The sequence below is a fragment of the Carassius auratus genome, unplaced genomic scaffold (assembly GCF_003368295.1).
Source record: "Carassius auratus strain Wakin unplaced genomic scaffold, ASM336829v1 scaf_tig00012213, whole genome shotgun sequence".
Lineage (NCBI taxonomy): Eukaryota > Metazoa > Chordata > Actinopteri > Cypriniformes > Cyprinidae > Carassius > Carassius auratus.
In genome coordinates this window covers 43,315-68,846 of record NW_020524270.1, presented here as the reverse complement: position 1 = coordinate 68,846, position 25,532 = coordinate 43,315, and the positions used below count along the sequence as shown (strand labels likewise).

The window sequence follows — 25,532 nt, the reverse complement described above, 5'->3', positions numbered from 1 at the left end:
GTAACCAAAAATAAGTAAATGAAAACACTTTCAAAAGTTAACTCGTGTTCAACAGAAGAAAGTCAGTCATAATGGTTTGGAACAACATAATGCAAAAATGCTTACATAATTTCCCATTTTGAGTGATATATACATTCTAAGAATGCAACGAAAATATATAATCATACATTTTTAGGGGTGTTAAGATGAAAGATGAAGATGGAGACTCCTTAACAGGGTCTAGACTAGGCTTTGAGGTAACTTTAACCAACTAAACTCAATTCAACATTCATCATGTTTGACAAACACAACTGCAGCCAACTGGATCTAGAACTGAGACCGTCATTACTGATGCGGCTTAACACATGATCTGAAAGCCTCAAACTCTCCCAGTCCGAGTAAACATTTCATGCACCAGGCCCCGAAAGGAAGAGATTAAGACATAGATGGATGAGAGGAAGGGGGCATGACATCTGGAGATGGGGTAGAGAGCTCGGATTCAAGTCAATCTTTTGATATTGATTGCATCTGGGGCAAATTCATTTCCAGCTCCTGATTTAAGAGCGGCGATCGCTCTCCGGTGGGATATGGGATATACCATCCTATCAATTATGCTGAAGCGAGGCGCTTTTAAACAGAGAACCCGACGCTGTCTTAGATAGCCCTAATGGTCCTAATCATTGTACCCTTTCCTTTGATGATTTGGCATTTGGCTCTGGATGGAAAGGGGTTATGGCTTCATGGGTCAAAGAAAAAAAGCGTGAGAGAAGGAATGAAAGGGGGGCGAGAGGGTGGGAGGAAAAGAGGAGAAGATGAAAAGTGAGAGAGAGTGCACTGAGGCAGACGGAGAGGACCATGATGACCTCATCCAGAGGATCGGGCGACTTGCATCTCATTCAGACACGGTTATAAAGATCTCATCTGTCATAGTTTGTCTGATCATTAAGCGATTTAAAACTCAGCTGCTTTCAAAGCCTCCTGCCAGCCCTCAGGACGAAGAGCTTTCTGACAGGTGGTACAGACGGCAAAGCTTAAACAGCATTTTCTCGACAGCGAAAATTCAATAAACACATTGTGCGCTCTGCGGAGAACAAATAGGCGTCTTTTGGTTATCACAGATCAGCCGTGTTTGAACACCTCAAGAGACGCGGCTCAAATTGCTTTCCGAGGGCTTCCTGTTTTCAGGTGATGCAGCGGTCTCAAAATGACATGTCAAAAAAGCCTGAAACCAAAATGTTACAAGCACAGAAAACTAAAAACTGCTAAAACGGAGTCAGACTGCATCACAAAAAAAAGAAGAAAAAAAAAGAAAAGAAAAATCAGGGCTCGCAGTTAATTTTAATCAATTACATAATATTTACACAATAAATTAATCAATACCATCTAAGAAAATAAATGTATACTTTAAATATTACTTTAAATAAGTATGATTAACTTTAAGTTATTATTATTATATAATTATTGTAGTTAAATTGTTTTAGAGGGTTATCAAATTGCTGTGTCATTTTAGTATTATTTAAAAAGTAGATCAAATATAAGATAATATATATAATAATATATATAATATATATATTTTTTTATTTATTTAATAAAAATAATTTGTAGTTTAAGTTAGTATTAAGTTAGTTAAATTAGTATAGTTACTTTAATATTACAAAGGCTTAATTGATTACATTGTAAGTGTTTGTATACAAATCAGCAAATTTCAACCATCCATATTAATAACTCACATCACACGTTGTTTTAAAGCATTATTTGAGAGATTTATTTATTTATTTATTTATTTATTTTTTACTTGAGAATATTTGCCACATCTTGTACCTTAAATATAACCCAAATAATCGATTGAATCAAAATCGAATTGTATCGCAAGCTTGTGAACGATGATCGAATCGAATTCTGAAATTTGTGTCAAAACCCAGCCCTAATATATATGAGAACCATTTTAAAACGTAATATATAATCGAGGTAATATGCAATAATGCAATACCTCGCAGGGCTACTAAAACGAAATTAAAGGAGAATTACAGATTTGGAGTAAACACTGTATTAAATAATAATTTATTTAATAATGGAATGATACATAGCTTTATAGCCCACATGAGATACATTGATCAGCGGAGTGAGAATGCAAATAACAGATTCTATCTGGATGACTCAGGCCTGCCGTAACTACAGTACTGTCTTTTTAAACAGCCTAGGAAAGCAGTTCAAAAGATAAAACTCAAGGCCTCTCAAAACATCATGCAAAACAATTACCATTGACTCAAATAAAAGAGCCTAGCGCACTGGAAATCTGTTCCTTCAACACCCTGCATTCCATCATTCCCACTGAACTGTGCGTTCCCATTACCAAACAGGCACTCCGTTAATGTCCTGCAAGAAATCTAAAGCTATCATCTAATACCAACTGACAGATGATAAAAACACAGATTCATTAGTACGGCAGCACTGGAGCGCCAGGAGGCAGAGCCGGGCCTGAAGGAATAATAGGACCTCGGGCAGATATGTATCTGTCATTAGGCCAGCAGAAGTGTCCAAAGTCGCACCCCCTTCAACGCTCCCTAATAAGGATTAATTTCCTGTGGTGGTTACACCTGTAGCTAATGGGAGAAGGCCGACCACAAGGTGCGCGCCATCAGTACGATTATTGTCAGCCAAAGCTTCCCATGGTTCACTGGAGAAGATCATCAGTCTTTTAGACGGGTTCGATTCTTTTCTGGCAAGAGGGAAATGTCAAAATAACATATTAATAAAGTGCTGTATTATAACAATCATTTGACATGAATGTGGCTTTTGTGAAGATTTATACAGTGTCATCAAGTCGAGTCATATCAATGCTCAAGAATGAAAAGTAGATGAAAAGTTGTAATGTGGCATTAAACTTAATGGGATTTACTCAAGCAGGACATTTACCAAGATCAACATTCTTTGATTTTGTTTTTATAGAATATTATGTAATAGCAGTTTAGATTCAATTAAAGCTTCCTTGCGGGACAAAACTACTTCAATAAATAAATATTGAAAGCTAGTGTACACACACACACATATATACTGTATATACAGTACTGAGCAAAAGTATTAGGCCAATAGTATTTTCACCAACACAATGTCATTAGTCATTTCTGTCTTTTGCTGTGGTGTGTCAGTAGGAAATAACAGTTTACATTTCCAAACATTATTTTAGCCAATTGTAATAATCAAGTGAGATTTCTGATTTTATAAGGAGTCTGACAGCAGACAGTGCTCCACACAGTGATTTGATCCCGTCATCATCCAGTCTGTTTGGAATAACATGAAGAAACAGAACAAACTGAGACAAACTAAATCCAGAAGAACTGTGAAAATGTCTCCAAGACACTTCAAGAAAGGGTGATTTATGTCTTATTCCTCTCATCGCGAAGCAAACAGTAAAATAAAACTTGAAGAACAGACTCGCTGCTTTTTCTCCTGTGTGTGCGTATTCATGCCGCACGCTTCAGTTTTTTTAATCTGAATAGCGCGTTCAGCGCGGGGGCGTGGTCACATTAGATATAATGTAGGGAGACGTGAAAAACGGACATCGCGTTGTTTTCATATGGATTACTTTATCACAGAATATCTGTTTTCGGCAGCACTTGTTTAGTTTAAAAGTAGACATGTCAAGCTTTCTATAGATATCTCTCTCATGTCTTTTCGTTGAGTATTCACGGAGTTACAGTTCACTTTAATTACATGTTTGTACATTAAGATCAGCGCAGACAAAGGCTGCAGACAGCACACCTTGTTTGTTATCTTTATTTTATAAGTGCACAAAGTTTTGTTGTTATTATGTCTGTATCCAAAAAAAGTAGACCCTTTACATATTCGATTAATGTATTGCTCTTATCTGTACGATTAAAACTGAAATTGTAATTTAAGTTCTTTTCGGCGTTATCAGGAGAAAATTACTCATAACACGTATCTGCGTTAATTGACTCCACTTAAAACCATTCCTTGTTGGTCTAAGACTTTTCACAGTACACCTTAATAAATATATATATATATATATATATATATATATATATATATATATATATATATATATATATATATATATATATATATATATATATATAATAATATATATTAATTGCATGAATAAAAACAGTTGTAACTGTCTTCAAAAATTCAAAATATCTTACTACACAGGCATCTACAAAGATATTTTCAAAACATAAAAGTGGAATCCATTTAGAGCTGTATCCTGATTCCCCAAGCCTAAAGAATAAGTCTGTATTCATCACTATGAAAAGAATTTGTTGCACCCTCAGAGCTGTTATTGAATCTATTGCTATGGTGCATCACAATATTTCCACTGTAACAGCACAGGATTGCTTCCGAGATGGACACTATTCTTTGTCCACTATGATTTATAATTCTATAAAGGTAAACCTTTGCCTCCGGAGTTGAGTGAGCCAGAAGTTTATCATGCTTTTTGTGTCTGGAGCACAAAAGCAGACAAAATAAGGACATACACTATCTTTCAGCGCGTTGTGTTTGTATTGAAGTAAATAAGTTTCTAAAAGGCCCTCTAGAGTGTCGTTTTACACAGACACTTCAGCAATTTCGGACTGAAATGCTTTCCTGGGCTTTTTTATGTTTAAATGTGCAGGGCATGCCACCACTTTCTGAAATTCTTTCACGGGAACGAGCAGAAGAAATAGTTTCTGTATACCTCACTTATGTCAATTTAGTAAAAACAACACAATGATATTGTGTAACACTAGTTTTGAACCCACTGACTGAGGTCAACACTTAACTGGATGCTGCTTGAAAGTTTTGACTAAATGGTTGGAGATGAATGTCCCACTTTACTGATCTGGCCTCCAGGGATTCTTTCTGGCCTGACAGGGTGGAAATATGCTTTCCAGTAAAATGAGATGGAGTGCAAATGAGGGTACGGATTCCTTGATAGTTTTTTTTTTTTTTTTTTTTTGCTCTTGTTGATTATTCTGGCATGCAAATCTAAGTGACTGAACTTACGAAATGGCTCCCGCTGTGCAACTGAGCTGTACTTTTTGTTATTCTTCAAAAACATGATCGCTTGCTATGGAAGCAAAACCAGTTGGGCAACCACTAATGGAGATTCACTGCAAAAAAGTGTCTCATACGCAATCAGCAAAGATGAAATAAGAAGCAAAATCAGTTTACGCAAAATCAATCCAAATAGAACTTCACTTTGAACCTTTCTGCACCAAAATGACAGCAGTAAATGGTCTGTAGCACTTTATAGAGCTCTTCCTCTCTAATCTTGCCAGCAGACATAAGAGAGAAGATCGACTTTAATGCCGTTTGAAAGCAAAGGTGCTCTGTCAAAACAGATAAGGCTGTTCTTTTCTCTTTCCTTTGGTTTCAGACAATAAAAGAAATCCCCCTCCATAAAAAAGAACTGAAAAGATGAATGAAAAACATATATCCTTGAACCCTTGAATGATAATATATATATATATATATATATATATATATATATATATATATATATATATATATATATATATATATATATATAATGTTTATTTTAAATAACTTCATATAATATTAAAACACATACATGTATATATTGTTTTATATTTAAATATATTTAGATCATATTAATTAGTCATATACTCAAAGATTATATATTTACATTTATTTGTAATAAATGTACTCTTTCTAGTATGTTTTTAAAAAAATAATAATTTCGAAACTTTAAAGTCACTTTTATTGCCTTTTCAGTGTGATATATAGATGTTATACAATTTATAGATATATACAATTTAGCAAAACATACATGTATTATATTTTGTTCATATAATTAATCTTTTTTTATTGTAATTAATAAAAATGCATTAGACCAATATAATGTTAAAATGGTCTAATATGAACTAGATCTTTCGCTAGAACCGCTGGTAAATCAGATGATAGAAATAAGAAAAATACGTTCCAATAGACTAACATTTGAAGTTACGGGAGGAATGTATAGCTAATGTGGGGTGATGTGAAGTAATCAGCAATTGTAGGATTTATTCATGCTTTTTTATGCCAGGTTGGAGTTAATCACTGATGTTCTGTCATGTCCCCTGAATTAGCCTTGCCCACCCCATGTACTGTCTAAAACTCTCGCTCCGCCTCTGATCACAAAACTCTCAGTAGAGATCTTTGTGCCTAGTGACAAAAACTCCTGCGAGCTAGCTACTTCAGTACTTTAAGTTTATATTTTCAAATGTGCTGTGGAATTCTGTGGGGTCCTTTAATGGCTAATTGGGGTAGAATGAGTTCACTGCTAAAATGCCAGAAGGTTCAGGGTGGAAGTCTTGAGAGAGATGATTACAGGGAAGAGGCTTGGGTAATTGACGGCCGTTGAACAAAGGGTTCACTGCTTTCACAGAGTTTGGCCAACACTGGCAATGTATCCATCTCAATACTTCTATAGCCCTGTTGACCTGACAAGTAGTCAAGTGATGTTACTGTAGTGAGAGTTTAACCTGGAGCAGAATCTAGTCTCACACTGCAAAGGTACTTTGCATAAAACCGTTTGTGAATTTTCTTGTGTAATGTTTCTACACATTATACTATATGTATACTAATATACACACTATATGTATATATATATATATATATATATACATGTACATACACTACATATATACATGTACATACACTACATATTTATATATATATATATATATATATATATATATATATATATATATATATATATATATATATATATATAAACCTTAAATGTTAATGACTCATGCTCAAGCTAGCATGAAGTCCTTTTTTTCTATTCTAAACTCTCAGTTCCGGCTCATATCAGTGTCTTGCGTATTAAAAAGAAATTAAAAGGAATAAAAAAAAGAAACCTGTGCTATTAAAGGTGCTGTAGGGAACTTTTGTAAAAAAATATTTTTACATATTTATTAAACCTGTCATTATGTCCTGACAGTAGAATATGAGACAGATAATCTGTGAAAAAAATCAAGCTCCTCTGGCTCCTCCCAGTGATCCTATTGCCATTTGCAGAAACTCCATCGCTCCCGGTAAAAAATAACCAATCAGAGCTGCGGTCCGTAACTTTATTTGTGTTCAAAATGTAGAAAAATGTATATAATAAGCGAGTACACCATGAATCCATTTTCCAAACCGTGTTTTTAGCTTGTCCTGAATCACTAGGGTGCACCTATAACAAGTGTTTATATTCAGAATATTTTAGATTGCTTTGGGGGTACCGCGGCGGAGTAACCCAGTACCTTTGTGATTCTTCATAGATATAAACAGAGAAAAGTAGTTCCGGCTACGATGTTCTTCTGCAAGACGCAAGCAGTTCTGTTTATTAACCGCTAGAGCGTCAAAAGTTCCCTACCGCAGCTTTAATCTATTAGTACATTCTCAAAACCTTTGCTGTAAACACCCACAAACACACGCCTGGCATACTATAAATCAGTCATTTTGCCATTAAAGACTCATGCAGTTTGTATAGCATAACTCTGGGTGTTTATATACATTTGTATGTTTTTCCACGCTTCTTATGACTTCTCTGGCTTACTGAGTTAACCTGTGCGTTGAGTGGTTTAGAGAAACAGGGACACTCATTACTTTGAGAACCATCTGTTAGTCGGGGTAAAGACTACAGAGGTATGGTGGAATCCATTTACTATCTCTTGTGGCTGTAGATTTCCAAATCTTTTGGTTATCAGCCCAGCGTCTTAACCACTACACCACCACAACAATGAATCTAATTCAATTAAACATCTCGCAGTCTACCAACTAAGCTACACCGGCTCCCAAGTCATCATCCACTGCTACTGATACCCCATTCTTTCCACGTCCTCCACTCTCCAAGAACAAAATGACAAATCAAGCAGCTTTACAACCCCTCCATGTGCTTCTCCATAGCCACCAGGCACTGTTTGATTGTGTATCAGCTTCATGGAGCAGCGGATATTGGCTTTGTTTGCCTACGGCTTTGTCATTTTTCATCTGGGTCCCTCCATATTTTTTTTCCTTTTGGTATCTGAGTTCACTGAAATGTGAACAATTAGAATCTCTGGAAAGATAATAAACAACTATGACAAACTGTCAATGCTCAAAGTTAAATCCATATAGTTAAAAAATTTAAAAATAAAAATAATATATAAAAATAATATATATATATTCATATTCATGTGTGTGTGATTTAAATTTGTAGGTGTTTTAGAGTTTTAGTTGTTTGTATACTTTTATTCATATATTTATATGAACTAATTTGCAATCTGAAAAAAAGTCAGTGCAAAAGCAAGTTTTTCTGCAAAAAATAAAAATAAAAAACTACAGAGGAAAAGGATTCAGGATTCGGACATGACATCGACACCGCATGCAATCAGCTGTGTTGTTATTGCTTCGGCTCAGATGAATTAAATTAATCTTCTTGGTAGCCTCCAGATGCTTCAAAAGTGATATCCAGCATGAGTTGCATGTCTCTGCCCACAAACAAATCAAATTATGAGGCAAGAAAGCAGCACAATATGAGTGATGATACTCTGCCACTTTTGGGGGCTTCAAAATAGGCTGGAGAACCAGAATCACATCTTCAGAGGCCGATAAAATTAAGCCGATTTAACAAAGCTCACTTAGTTTGGGACTTTCTCTACACTGGAGACGGAACCGGCAGATCAGAAGCACATGGTGCCCGGAAATATAAGGTAGTGTCATTTTTCTCCTTGCATGCTACTGCCAATCCAATTTTGGCTTGATTTGGAAATCATGGAAAAGCTCATAGGAAGTACAGAGAGAATAAAAAAAAGAGTGAATGGATGCATTGAGGGAATACAGTCTGCCAAACCCGGAACAATGTAAAATCCTAAAGACAGATAATTCACAGATTAGTCCGGATCAAGGCCGTGTGGAAGAGAAAACCCATCTGTGTCCCAAAAGGACTAGTGTGAATCCTTTTCTCAGGTGGAAATAAGAAGGTTTGGCAATTGTGCAAAATATTAAAATTACCATATGAACAAAGAGTCATTTTCATCCTGTTTAAAGCAGATTAAATTACAGTTTATCTGGAAATGAACCATTAAAATTCACACAAAAATGTTCTTCTATTATTTTATACAACATTTGATTTATTTTATAACAATATCACCATATTTTATATATATATATATATATATATATAATATGGTGATATTGTTATAAAATGAGTTCACTGAAATGTGAACAATTAGAATCTCTGGAAAGATAATAAACAACTATGACAAACTTTCAATGCTCAAAGTTAAATCCATATAGTTAAAAAATATATAAACTACTATACTATATATAAACTACTATGAGTACTACATACTTCAAAGTGAGAACTATATGCTTTACAAAACACTCCACAAAAAAAATCCACTTATTTCTGTAGTAGAGACCGCTTTGAGAGCCCACTCAAATTCTTTTTAAACATAAAGTTATCGACTTTTCACGCCCCTGCTTCCCATTTCACCTTCTCTTTTTCAAGCATGCATATGCTTTTGTCTAGAATTCAATCTGTGAGGCACATGAGGGAATTTGCAGCCAACCTAAATTTAAACCCAAGTTCAATTTCCTCTGGAAATATGACAGTACAGTAGGTGCACTAAAATATGAGTCTTGCTAAGGGGGGCAGCGGATTTATGCACTCCCTGAGCACACTGTACAAATTTAGGCAAGGACAGAAACTCCACAAATCACTGTCAATGTCGCTGCCACTCACTGTAATAAGTACACTTTCACGGGCTTTTCAAATGGCAGAAGTCTTCAGGCTTTAATTGAATCAGTTCTGTTTGGAAGCGTACTCGAGGGGGCAATGAAGAGCTTGGGAATGTCTGCCACCTGCTGTGTGGAACAAAGTCGGATTACGGAAAATGGCTGTTGGTGGGCAGCAGGAACTGAAATAATTAGTATGCGGTGCAAAATATATTTTCAAACTTAAAAAACGTATGGCAATATTTAATTTATAAATGTTTTATTGATTCATTGATTGACACATGATTCTAATGATTCACTGATTCTCACTGATGACTCTCTGATTCACCAATTAACTGGTTGAATTAATTCAGTAATGACTGGACTGATTCATTGATTCATTAATTGACACATCATTCAAAAACTCACTGATTCCCAAATGTACTGATTCACCAATTAATGATTCGCTGGTTCATTCAGCATACAGTAGTAACAATTCTTGTTTTACTGTAAATCGGACGTGACAAAATGAATGACTTACTGTATGGTTTAGTAAGCAAATCAAATAATTCAGAAAATTAAAAAAAAAATTGTGTAAGTAATCAAGTTATCAAAAAAAACAAAACAAAGTTTGTGAAAGCCTGTGAAGTCTTATCACTTGTTTCAGGATAAGTAACCATCAGGCAAAAATCGCAGATGATTATGCTAAACTCAAAATACTAGACAAAAACAAAATAAAAATCTTGGTGCCTATTTGGTACTCACAAGTTGTGGGCTTGGTGCAGTTGTGCCCGTGCCGGAAATACTGCGGGTTTTCGATCACTGGGATGCGGGTCATGCCGATCACTACGGCGTCTGTCCCAGCATCCAGGGTACACGGGGTTATGATGCCATGATTAACATGATGGAGGGGGCTGGCGGAGTCTTCTTCACCGCTGATCACAGCCACGGGTCCTGCAGAGAGAAAAAGAGAGCCATCAACCAAAATGACATTGGTTGTTTAATGGAAAATGAATGCAGCGTAATACATCTGAGAGGGGAAAGCGGGCAGGCTCATTTGTCAGAATAAACGTTATCTCTTAGAGCTGCAACTGGCCTCTGAGCTCTTCTCTGTCATTTGGTCACATGTTAAATGCCTCAGCCTTATTCAACCCCAGAAGCCTCAGCTGCCGGCCCTGGGCCATGGTAAACACTGACTCCCCAAGTCTCCCAAAGTCCCATCATCGGCTCATTTAGTGATGTCAACAAAAATACACCCACATTCAGTTTCGGGCCTCCAAACTGGCGACAGATAAATGACAGGCCTTGACAATAATGACGGCCTGATGACAGAAAGTGTGTTCAATCTTAATGTAGTTCACACAAATACCTGTGTTTCAGGACAGCTGACATAACCAGTACTTTCCCAATATATATATATATATATATATATATATATATATATATATATATATATATATATATATATATATATATATATATATATATATATATATATATATATATATATTCAATATGGCTGTGCTTGTGAACAACGTTAAGCTTTCTTTGATTGTTTTCTGGTAAGTATATATTAGGGTTTAGCCTTGAATGTGCCAGCTAACATTTGATGTTTAAATGTTCAACAACATAATAGATGCTGAAAACATCCAGGAACAGTCAAGTTTTGATTCAAGGCCTTAGATCCTGATAGTCAGTTTTACCTGGGAACTCTCTTAGAAAGATTCACGAGGTCATTTAGTCCATAAGGGTCAGAAGTCTTGACTAAAGCCAACAAGTGAACTGTACCTATACAGTTACCTGTACCTATAGACCAGTTATTTATTTATTTTAAAGAAATAAGTCATTGTACTCAAAGAAAGCTTAACGTTGTTCACAAGCACAGCCATATTGCATATCAGTCATATTGAATGATAATTAAGTAAACAAATACATAATAAATGAACTGACTAATTTGAGTGATTCTTTTATTAGGAATCATAAAAGTCGTCATTTGGAATTTAGTTGAAATGCCAAAGGAAAAAGGCCCTTTATTTCTCTTTGTGAAATTCAATCTGAAATCCAAATGTAATGAACTGCCGCAAACGCTTTCACTGCTGTATTTCGAGACAATAACAGTGGTCTGCTGTGACAGATTTAAGGGGAAATCTTGGGTAAAAGTCTTAATTAGTTTTCGCCTTTAAGACAGGAGGAGACGTTCAGCTAAGTGTCAAATGACCCCTGCAGCTAATTGGGTCATTAAAATGGTTTTCTTTTCCTTAATTGGAAAGTCTAAAAGCCCCGAAAGGGCCATTACAATAATTTTTGTAAATACTAAAAGGAGTCTTAGCAAGGTGAAAAAGTACTAAAATGTTTAGCCCTTTTCTTTAAAACATACTGGCTAATATAAATATCTTCACTGCCATAGGAGTAAAAAATAAATGACTCAATTAAACAAAAACTTGGAAGTGCATTATTATCATTCAATGTCTAAAATATATATTTGGAACTGCAGGATCAAGTCATTCAAACATGTATTCATTTTATCCACAAAGTTAAAAGTTGTTTTTATTAGCTCAGTTTTGTTTAAAATTGCATTAATGGTGTTACAATTTAAGCTTAAAAGTAACAGCCATCCTTAAAATGCCTTCGGGTTATACTTAGAGATGCGCAAAGTCAGACGCAGCCGTTAATGCGCTTCAAAATAAATACATAAGGCATATCAAATGGCACTTTCAAAATCCTATTATACAGCTGGCACGGTGAATTGAAGATCGCATTCACTCGCTGTTGCCTTTTGGCATTTTGAGTTAGGAACTCTATCAATAAAGTGCAGGAAACTATTTGTTTACGCGACAGAAAATGGGTGGCGAGCCGTCGTGTTTCTACAGGACTTCCTCATCTTGTCATGTTCTCTTTGGTTCTAGATAACTGTGTTTGGTCAAGAAGTTTCCATCCATTTATTATAAGTAGCAATGTGAGAGAGAGTGTTGCATGATACATGTGGGTAAGCCAGAACTACATTAGGATTGAACTGACTTTGTCAGCGCACTGATATTTCCTTTTATGCTTAAGTTTCCATTTCAGTATGATAATGAAATGGTAGCTTTCTATTACAGTATGAAACCAAATTACCAATTTAATATCCACAATAAAATTTGTTTTTCTTGCAAAAATGTACTTTTAATTATCTTTGTTTTATTTACAGCTTTATTACATATATTTATTATATTAATTTTACTAATATATTGTAAAAAAATATATAGTTACATATGGTTAAATATGTTGTAATCTAGTTATATAAAAGAAAACCATTATTATTATTATTATTACCTTATTTCCTGTCGTTCAAAGTGCAAGAGTGTGAAAGTTAACTTTTCACTCATAATTTTTTTTTGTTTTGTTTTTAAAACTAAAGTGAACCTGGAGCATGGTTTGTATGACAAGCAAACCAAATCAACAAAAAGCTAAACTATTTACCATTGTCAGACCATCACAGGGTTATTGAACAGAAAGAGAGAAAAAACAACAACCTATACATCAAGTTTATCACCTGATATGATCATAAATATATTTTTGGAGATCTTAAAACACATAATTAGACAAACATTGTTTGTCATGACAAATCCAGATGGAAATCACAGTTTATCGAAACCAAGAATTGCATTGCACACACTCTCTGCTCTCCTTTTCAAACTTACACACACTTTTAAACACACACACACACCTGCTGGGGTCGAATCGGCGTAAAAGGTGACAGGGACGATTGATTCTGTTTATAAAGCCATCTGAACCCTGCTGTCTGAATGCCATTTTGCCTGGAGTTGATGTGGCTTCCTTTGATGTTGAAAGTGCACCGAGCACTTTTCTGTATCTCAGGTAGCTATACAAGATAAAACAGGCACTATCCATGCCCACTTCTCTCTTATAGCAATTGTGCCCCGATTGCAATGCAAAGCAGCCATGGAAGACCTGCACGAATAAATTACTCCTATTACTTCCTCTGATCTAACCAATGTGCATTGAAGTGTCTCCTTGACATCAAACCACCTCGTCCGAGAGCGAGGAAGCGAGAGGTACAGACACGGGGCAAGAAGGATGGTTCATACTTTCCTTAGCATATGAGACTGATAGGAAGTGCTAGAGCTGGAAAATCAGCCATATAAAAACACTCAGGCCACTTCCTATGGCCGTAATTGTACTGTCTCTTCCGCTCATTCCTGTGCAAACCGCTGTAATTGCCTGAAGTCGGTAGCTTTTCTTCTTTTCCTGATTTGCGAATAGCCCAGATATATCTGCAGTGCCCCTCGGTGTCAGTGGCAATGACAAAACTCTTTTGTTGGGTAAACAGAGAATATGAACACAGATCGGCTCCCTGGTGTTCTGATTGCCTGCAAGGCAGACAACAACAATGTGGTCATCATCTTGCCACTTTTCTCTTCGAAAACCCTCTTCAACTGCGCCTGGCTCAAATGGTATTTGCACAAAACATTTTCAAACGTACAGAGGAGAATAAGACCTTGGGTGTGAAAAAAGTGCTAGGTCTCAAAGAGCCGTACACACATGCAGGACCTCTAAACTGAAATGAAGTGTATTCAGGCGGTTCATTTCTGTTTCCATGAGTAAGGAACAACATTTGGCCTTTTTCAACAAATTGCCAATTAGAAATGGTTCTTAACATTCAGAAAATGTTAATATTATTATAAATATTACATGAGATACTGTTTCTTTTTTTTCTGAGATTTGCAACCCTGCTACAAAATAGTATGACATTAAAACCTTGCAATAAACATGTTTCCAGCTAATTTAAAAGTAGATAGATAGATAGATAGATAGATAGATAGATAGATAGATAGATAGATAGATAGATAGATAGATAGATAGATAGATAGATAGATAGATAGATAGATAGATAGATAGATACATCTGATATCTTCAAAACTAATACTGTTCATGCAAGGTTAATTAATATATTTACTTAAAAAAGCAACATAACTTCATTTGCTGCTTAGGGAAGTGCTGAGGAAAAATGAAGCGATTATGAGGAATTTTTCACTGAGTGGCTCCTTAAGTAATAAAAAGCTCGTTCACTTGGTGTGAGACATGGAAATGTGCAAATACTTGAAAACAGCAGCTTGCCGGTTATCACAATTTCATCTCTGTGAAGCAGATTAATAGTACAATATCCCCTGGAGCCTCAGGTGTACCAAGAACCCGTCACACCTTCTAATAAACATTAGCAATGCTTACACTCAGTACACTTCACACTTACCATTAGCTATATTTATTATTGCTTTTACTCAGATTTAGGGATTTTAGAGAGAGCTACAATCACAAATGACACCTCAAATTGCACCATTTATTGAAAAAACTTTTTACTTTTCTAAGCAATCAGACTTACAATTTTACACTAACCGGATTTGAGTTAGCAAGCTTAAATCAAGTGCAATGTGCTAACTGTTATTCCACAGTTCTAATGCTATTTTATATGCCCACTATATTAGTTCCAGCCATTTTCTCCTTCACAGCATGACATGGTATACAAAATTCTTGCAGCACAAATCAAAGGCGGCATGATTAGCTCCCTATGTCATAAACAATGCTAGCACCCATGCCAGTAAACAAAACCAATACTGGAAGCATTAATATCCTGTGCCAGAACTCCTGCAATCGGGCCAAACAATGAAAAACCGGCAGGAACATAAAGGCAGTAAGTCATCTTTATGGTCAATGATCAAAGTAGGCCATAGGCACAGCATTCAATGTGCATTTTGTTTATAGCTGTATAAACGCCCGTGGAGCTGGAGGGGAAGGACAGTACAGCTGCTTCACCTGAAGGGACAGATGAAGAAGCAAATGCAACACACAGTGACCAAATATCCTCAGGCATAAATCAATCATTAGCCAAGGACTGAAAGCTCTTCATAATAACAACCAACCATGTTGTTCATGTACAGAGCAAATACGCAGGGAATATATATATATATATATATATATATATATGACCTGCGTAATTTTTTTTTTTTTTACATATAGAAGACTAAAGACAGTAGCAGTGTTGTTGTTGTTCACATCAAACAAATATGCTAATTTTACAATAACTGTCACTGACATGGCAACTCCTTCTCTCAAGGTCTACTGAACAAGATGAAATGTGAAGAGCAGACAGAAGACTTATTTGAATCAAATCTGTCTGCCAAGAACTGCTTATGTTTACAGGCTGGTGGCAAATTTATGTGTGATGCTCACATGTGCATTCATTACGAAGTGTGGAATGTTTCGAAAGTTTGAATCACAACAATGTGCAAAGGCTTACAAACGTGCACTGCTGAAATGTTCCACGCTCAGCAGAATCTCAGACAAGCTAGGGAAAGATAGAGTGCTGCAAACTGCAAAGCTTTGTTTGAGAATCAACAGATTTCTTAGACTTGATTATCCCTGGTCTGAGGAATCAGTGACACAAAATTATGGGTCGGTATACGTGTATATAAATATAAATAGTGTAGTGTGTTCCACTGTTATTATCAAGTGTTCATTAGATGGATTGCCTGAGGGAAGAAACTGTTCCTGTGTCTGGTCGTTTTGGTGCTTAGTGCTCTGTAGCGTTGACCAGATGGCAACAGTTCAAAGAGGTAGTGTGCTGGATGTGAGGGGTCCAGAGTGATTTTGCCATCCCTTTTGCTCACTCTGGATAAGTACATTTCTTGAATAGAAGGGAACTGAAAGAAATGGTGAGTGTGGGGAAAGCAGGGGGTTTTCTCCTGAAGTCCACGATCATCTCCATTGTTTTGAGAGTGTTAAGCTCCAGGTTGTTGAGAGTGCACCAGACAGCCAGCTCTTTAACATCCTGTCTGTAAGCAGACTCATCGCCATCCTGAATGAGGCAGATGAGTGTGGTGTTGTCTGCAAACTTCAGGAGCTTGATAGAGGTGTCCTCAGACGTGCAATTGTTAGTGTACAGAGAAAAGAGCAGTGGGGATAGAACACAGCCCTGGGGAGCTCCGGTGCTAACTGTACGGGTGTTGGATGTGTATTTTCCCAGCCACACTAGCTGCTGCCTAGTCACCAAGCCTTTTGGGAAAATACTTTTTGGAAGGTGCCCCCCAACCCCATTACATCTGCCATAAAAGTAACACCGCATTTCAGAAAAATAACATAAAATATGGTGATGGTAGTGCTGTGATCTGGGGCTGATTTGCTGCTTCAGGACCTGGAAGACTTGCTATGATAAATGGAACCATGAATTCTGCTGTTTACCAAAAAATCCTGAAGGAGAATATTTGGCCATCTGTTCATGACCTCAAGATGAAACAAACCTGGGTTGTGCTGCAAGACAATGATCCAAAACACACCAGCAAGTCCACCTCTAAATGGCTGAAGAAAAACTAAATGAAGACATTGGAGTGGCCTAGTCAAAGTCATGTCCTGAATCCTATTGAGATTCTGCAGCATGACCTTAAAAAGGCGGTTCATACTCAAACCCTCCAATGTTTCTTAATTACGCATAGATGAGTGGACCAAAAATCCTCCACAGCGCTGTAACAAACTCATTGAAAGCATATATATATATGAATGAATGCTGTTTTTCTATAATAGCAAAGCCATTACTCCAGTCTTCAGTGTCAATAATAATGTATTGTTATCGTCAGTGAATAAAAGTGTACATTTATTTCTTCAAAAAAAAAAAAAAAAAAAAAAAAAAAAAAAAAAAAAAAAAACTCATTGGTTCAAAATACATATAATATACAATTTCAGATATTGTAATATGTATGAATTAGGTAAATTTATTAATACTGTATGTTTGTACCTTTATTAAAAATAGATTTTTCATTGATATATTAATACTTGAAGAAACGTCACTTTGCTCTAGTGAAATTAAAAATATAAAAGAAAGAAAACAATTGCTGTTCCAAGTGACTAGCTGTTAGCTAACTGTAACTCACATCTCTCCATCATGTCACATCACAGCATTGCTTTAAAATTCTGCCTACGGGTATCGTGGTTTCCTTCTCGTTCATTATGTCGTCTGGCAGTGTGTAATGGCGCCCCAAGGGGACTGGAGGTCCATTTCGCGTGTAACCCTGCAGTGACCCTTTGAAGCCTTTAGCACATTGTCAGTGGCTACTGACCAGCTTGTGCCCTAAATGGAAAAATGAAGTATGGCCATACGTCTGGGCTGCCAATATTCCCACAACTCTTTGAGCGATCAGCTATTTCATAAAGTGGCGCAAGATCTGTGACAGTAAATCAGAGTACAGTGTCGTTCAGGTGCACCTGAAGCATCTATGCGGTATTTTACCCACACAGACCCCCGCTGGTGAATCTTAAATAGAGGAATGGAGGAACCGGAGGGAGGGATGGAGCAGAAGAGAGTGAGACAGAGCAGAGAACCCATATATCAACTGATATGGTGACAGTCACACACATTTATCGCACAAGGAAAATATTTGGCTGATTGTGCTCACCGCAGTGAGGCTTCACGTGGCTGGCAGGTGTTTGATTCCCACTGAATCCTAATGACCCTGATCTCACTGGCAGGAATCAAGGGAGAGAGAGAGATGGGCTTATTGTTTTGAAAGGAGATCTGACTGATCTGATCTGAAGTGCACACATACAGCAGTGCACACACGCACCATGAACACACACCCGAAGCAGTCATTTATGTTGGGGCGCCCGGGGAGCAGTTGGGCGTTAGGTGCCTTGCTCAAAGGCACCTCAGTCATGGTATTGCTAGCCCGAGACTCGAACCCACAATCTTTGGGTTTGAGTCAAACTATCTAACCATTAGGCCGCGATTTCCCCAAGCAATATTTAGTATTTCACCAATGAGTCGTGTTTCCAAAGAGCCCGGGGTTGTCTGATATGCTGCTGTATATACCAGTAAGAAACCTGTAACTTTATTTGCAATTAAAGATTTGTAGTGCATGTAAAGAGTTACTTATCACAAGTTGTAGTTGTGATTTTGACGGCATAATTTAGTTTCTAGCTTGCTAGAAATAACTGGTTTATCAGCTGGAAGGCTTGTGCGATCAAACTACATTTCCCATCAGTGAAGCACAAAAATGATAAAAATATGCAGATAAAACTCCAATTACACACCTAATGTTCATCTTTTGGTCTTCATTAGCTTGCATTAGCGCTAAATGCAAAACAGCTTCCGGTTTATATTGAAGAAAGCAAAAAATGACAAAGAATTGCGTTTTCCAGAGAATCTTTTTTTATGACCGACCAAAATGGCATCATTTGTTTACGATTCCTATTCAGTGTCTTTATACTTACACAATATACAAATTTCTCTTATATTTCTTAATCGCACAAAACACAAATTCACTAGCATAAGCAATTACTGTTTTGATATCTGCAGGATTTAGGGGCTAAAGCTGAGACAATTTTTCTTGCCTGCTACTGCCTTTTGTGCAGTGAAATCTGGTGGAAAGATACGTGCCTCTATACGGGGTAAATAGTCACCATGGAAACCTGCCTGTCATAGACTATTTAACAGTGTTTCAGCAGAGATGAGTGTACAGACACCTACATTACAACATACAACAGAAAAACATTCAGAGGGGTAGACTGGTAAACAAGTGAAATGTCGGAGACAGCAGAAAGAGCATGCCTGGATATAGACAGGTGCAGAGATAGTCAAATAGGAAGAGAGGCCACGGAGGAAGCTCAGGGGACAGAGAGACAGACAGAAGGCAGATAAACTATCAGACAGAGGAGACCTGAGAGCCAGGAGGGACCACAGGGTCCAGCCCCTCATTTGTTACCCACGCAGGCAGCGAGGCTCTTGGTGTGCTTTTATTGAACAGTGTCTATTCCTGATGGATCTCTATTGCCCATGCAGAGAGAACGGAGACAATGGGGGATGAGGCGTTAGCAGCGTCCTGTTCTGACTGTGTGTCACGCAGTCATGTTTTGGTACCGCCTAGCCCATCTACTGCCTCTGTGTTCCTGACTGCTTAAACTGCACACTGCCTACTATTTAAGGGTAGACATATGCAATATGCAAATAAATGTTTCTAATGGTTGTCACATGCATGTTTGGGGGAATTTCACAAAATCTTAGTATATGTGTAGTTATATATATATATATATAAGTTAAAAAATCAAAAAAAAAAAAAAAGAATTTTCTTTAAAAATATATATTATTGTAAAATATAAAAAAATCCATTATTATTATATGTATTTTATTAGCATTATTGTAATGAAAATTAAATAAGCTCACTCCCCCCATTACCATATATATATATATTTAAAAAATAAAAATAAATTGAAAGTAATAATAATAAAACAAATGGCTGTATTTATTTCAGTAAAGAGAGAGAGACAAAAAATCTTAAAACAGAGTACGCTTATTTTATTTTATTATTTTCATTTATTTATTTTCAGATTTTTGAGTGAAATGTGACCTGGACATGTTTTGGTGAAATTCACCAATTTAATTCACCAAGTGGAGTCCAGTAATTATCTCAGAAATTTGTATTTGAAAGTTGTATGGTACTCAACATTATGAACCCAGAGAAAGCCACCATCTTGCTCTCACCTATCAGTATCTGCAAGCCTCCTTCTCTCCCTCCCTCCTATCATCCTCATATCTCCAGTACCATTTCATTCAAAAGCTCTTTCCCTTCACCAGTTCAGTCAGTGTACTATTTGAGTACATGAATTACTCCGGAATATAGGTTTGTTTGAATTCAAAAGAAGTGTCAGCCACATTCAAAAAAGTTAACAACTTAAGTCATTTGTGGATTAATGCGTATTGGAGACGCAAACCGTATAAAACGATTCAGTTCAATTTGGTGAGCTGGTTCAAAAAGATCCGGTTACATCGAATGATTCGTTCGCGAACCGGATATCACAAGCTGCTTTGTTTTGAACTCTTTCTCACAACAGACCCGGAAGAGAAGACAATGCTGAATAAAGTCATAGTTTTTGCTATTTTTGGACCAAAATGTATTTTCGATGCTTCAAAAAAATTCTAACTGACCCTCTGATGTCACATGGACTACTTTGATGATGTTTTTCTTACCTTTCTGGACATGGACAGTAGACCGTACACACAGTTTCAATGAATACTCCTCCAATGTACTACAATACTGAGGTGCAGATAATTGGCACTATTTGCAGTAAGTTGTATAAATAGAAGAAAGTCCTGCTATTTTAACATAGTATAAATATAATCTATAGATATTTGCACTTAGTGTAAATAGCTGCTGCCTTTTTTGACTACCCCTCAGCAGTTGCCAGATGTTGCTATTAAAATAAACAGAAACCTATAAATAAATAAAATAAACCGAAAATATTTCAAATATTTTGGAAATTAGATAAGATAAAGTTATCGCTGACCGTAAACCACAATTTCCTAATTTATTAACTTTCTAAAGTGTCAAATTAGGCTGCGTCTCGCGCCCTCACTCGCTCACAACTAACTGCGTCTAGCAATAATTATTTTCATACCATGGACCTTAAACATTTTGAATTATACATGCAGACATTCAAATGAGGAGTTTAGCAGCAAATGAGTCAATCAGATAACAAATTTTATTTTTCGAAAATGAAACATTTACCAAGATCGGGACCTAGCTGACCTCATAGCTGGCTACAGCCATGGACGGCACCAGAGAATGTCAAATATGGCCAGAAGTTTCACTGACAGTACGCTTCCGGCTTCTGAACTGGTTGCAGTTCCATTCTGATTCCATATGAGGGCGCTCACAGGACGAGTGCAGAATGAATGGAGGTCAATGGCGGTATACCCCTCAAAATCCACTTTTCTCAAGATATAATTTTTTGTCTAGTAATTTGAATGTTGTGTTCGAAAGGAGATGCAAAGAAATTACACATTGCTGGGTGTTAGATTTTTTAGTCACTTATTTGCTTTAAAAATTATTTTAAAATGTCAGTGACGTCATACACATTCACATCCATTAGCAGAATGCTAGCTTGTTATGGGCAACAACAACTCAGCCTGTAAGAAATCGAAAGGACATAAGTACTCCTTCATTCAATTTTCGACCTATGACCATGTTGAACTTGCAAAACCTACAATCAGATCTGAGATTTCTCAATGGCAATCGGGTGAAAGGGACAAATTTAGCTGTCTAGCCTCATAGACTCTCATTCATTTTGCACTCATGGCTATTGCCCCCAGTGGAAGTCTGGTGGTACTGCAACCAAAATTCGGTACAATAGGACTTAATAGGGAGTGGGAAGGTTCTCCATAGACAGGCTCTGATGGCACCTAATCAAACGGCTCACAGTAAGTATGAAGATATATAAATGCACATTCTCTTACCCTCCCCATGCCCCCTCCATCATATCCTCAGCTACAAACTACAGCATGTCACTTTATGCCAAACAGGTGTATCTCCCCAAGCAAGAGGAAGACAGAGAAAACAAGGCAGAGAAAATCCAGATATATATTCATACACTATACTCATTCTAGCCGGATCATGAATCTGCACAATCCTGGACTCCAGGGAATAATGCTGAATACAACGATTCAACCAGCGATAAAACAATGCACAATGGTTTTTTTCTTTTTTCTTTTTTTTCTGTGAAACACTGATACTAGAATGTTCTGTGGTTGTGTAAATGCTTATCTGAAAGTCCCTAACAGACTTGTTTAACAAAAATAAAACCTGCCGCTGATATTATGGGACCTTTGACTTATACTTTTAATTTTACTGCTGAGCCAAACACTGTCCCAGAGGTCAGAAAATCTGCTTTCATTATCGCCCGCTAGTAGTTGTTTTATCCACCAAAGGATTTTATACACCAACTTAATGTGGTTTAAACAAAAATACAAATGTTTCTGGGCAGCCAGGAGAGTCATACAAGATATTTTTGCACTTTAGACTTAAAATAGTTTTATGTTTCTTAGTTTATGTATATTGCTGACCTCACCACTGCAATTCAGAAGTTAATGAAATCAGCTGTTTACAGAGTATACAGACTGTCCCATTAGAATAGTTAGATCACTGAGACAAAAAAACAACAACAACCACTTAAAGGTGATAAAATAATAGTTAAATATTTAATATAAAAAATATATACGTTTATGGGTCTATATGGAATATATATATATATATATATATATATATATATATATATATATATATATATATATATAATTTATTTATATGTGTGTGTGTGTGTGTGTGTGTGTGTGTGTGTGTGTGTGTGTGTGTGTGTGTGTGTGTCATTTAGCCTCACAATATGATCAGTCAGGATTTAGTCATAGAAAATGAATCATTATTATTACTATCATTATTATTGTTATTATTGTAAGATGGGAATTGTTATATAACATGAAATGTTATTAAAAAAAACAAGAAAACAACAATAACAAATATGATTAAAAATAAAATATTATAATAATTATGACTATCATTTATCATTCCTAAACATCATTATTATTATTATTATTATTATTATTATTATTATACATGAGAATCTCAAGTTTCTTTTAGAGAGGAACTAATGTATGGATCTTAAATACAGTTTACATCCAACTGTTTAATTTAGTGCATAGTATTCCACTCTCACAACAGAGTATCTTTCTTTGTGCAGGGCTTTTTAGCAAAATAATATATGTGTCTCAATTACTATCCTAAATAAACAACCATTGATTAAACTATGAAATGGTGCATGGCCAATATGCGGTCAATGTCTGCATAGTTAATTCATAGCCTGCTTCCACAATGAACCACACAACTAGCTAATTTCAAGATAAGGTGGCACTATGAACCAGTTCCCTTCGGATTTCCTTTTCTTCCCACAATGCTTTGAGTGTCAATTAAAGCAACAGGGACAGATAAATGCGATTCATTATGCATCGTTAGATAAAGCCTGCTAATCCCAAGAAAAGCTGTGATAACATGTCCTTCCTCTTGTCAGCTGTAAAAAGGAAACAAAACTCAACCTTCAAAAGGTGTTAGCACTTAGTTTTGTGTACAGATGTGTGTACTGACGTGGTGTTTATTTTGTTTTATTTTTTAAGTGTGGAAGAACAGACGCCATTTTATTTCGGTATCTGAGATGTTGCACCTAAAGCTGTTTATTAAATCTGAATAGATGTTGTGCTTCTCATGCAGTCGTAAAGCAGTCTGAGGAGTGCTGATTGCTCTGTCCACTGCGACCTGATTCAGTGAGCCATAATGGCCAGACAGAACAATCAAAAGCTGACACTAAACTGTTCGGACAGGTCAAGGTTTTTCATTTCAAAGCCATCAGGGTATTGAGATTGACATGACCTTTGCCTTGGCCCTCCACTTCCTACCTCTTGCCTCTCCCCTTGTCGTAATTGGTTTACATGCGAGCTTGCCAGCACTATGACAGAGCAAGGCGTTGAGATGACTTCAAACAGACAAACAAATTGCTCTACCTTCAGATGTACTGTACTCATATTCCCCCTCTCTCCCTCAGCATGCCTTGATGTCCATTTTCTGGGGATACATATGTCACACTTCAAAAAGTACTGTATTCCTTATATATATATATATTTATATATATATATATATATATTGCTGGATGTTTGCGCTGCCACCTGAGGATGCTGGTGGAAATGAATCCTACAGTAGGAGTGATATGGGATGAATAAAATGAGACTCTCACTTATTGAGACATACATGTTACCTTGATTGAAATGCAACAAAAGAAATACTAATAAAATCCATTTGACATTCGCAATGTGGCTTATCGTATTTTCTCTGTTATTGAAACAAACTGTACGACAGACTGCGATGCCACAGTCCTGGAGGCACTGCCCAAACCAGATCCTATTGCAATGCAATTATATCCCAAAATCAAGATTTTATGCAGTTCATCGCCGCACTGCTTAAATGAATCGTAATGGATACCTCTGGCGGAAATGCATCAAAATGGGGACTGGTGAGGCACAGAGGTGCCAGCACCGGAGCCAAGTGAGTGAATTAGATGTGGTACTCTTGTGGACATACAGTTATCTGCCTCACGGGCTCATTGGAAGGCGATGTGTGTTTTGTCCTTTCTCTTGACTGTGACAGGTTCACCGCTCTCATTTTGTCATATTTGTTGGGGCTGGCCTGGTGGCGGTGTTTTATCAGTCATTGTGTGATGCTTCGGTCTAAGGTTTCTCTCGGTAAGTGGATCAGTTTGTTTGATGCTGACTAGAGACATGTTCACATGAAAGCTGATTAGCGACCCAAATAATATAAATACTAAAGATAAATGCATTACAATACAGTAGACTGAAGATTATTTGAAAAAAAACAACAATTAGACATGAAGCACAAACAAACTCACCTCACAATATTAATAATAATCAGCATAAACGTATAATTTCTTAAATAATTGTATTTATATTTATGAAATAATTATTATTTTTTGTTCATGTTGTAATAATAACGACGTCAACAGAACCGAAACTATGAAAATGTGTAACAATGATACAATAACGAAACATATTGTTATGAAAACATCAATATACATATATATTAAAGAACAAAAACAAAAATTATTTTATAAATATATCATTTTATAAATACTGATGCTACTGAAACTATTAATCAAATTATACTTGTTCAATAATAATTATAATAAATTGGTATTGTATTAATATTATTATTAATGCAAGAGAATAAAACGAAAAAAATGTACATATTAATACAAATTATAAATTACTATTATTATTATTATTATTATAATTATTATGAAATAATGATTTATTGCTAATACTATTACTACTACTACTACTACTACTACTACGAGAGAGAGAGAGAGAGAGAGAGAGAGAGAGAGAGAGAGAGAGAACTATTAATTTAATAAATATTAGTAAACCTTTACTTGACTTGACTTAACTTTTTACTTTACTTTACAAACATGGACCGCAAAGTATGCAT

General features: G+C 36.2%; 1 pseudogene; it reads right to left on the bottom strand.

The window, feature by feature from the left end:
* The window catches only part of LOC113073468 (NT-3 growth factor receptor-like), a 75,754-nt pseudogene that overhangs the window by 13,468 nt on the left and 36,754 nt on the right, over nt 1–25,532 (bottom strand).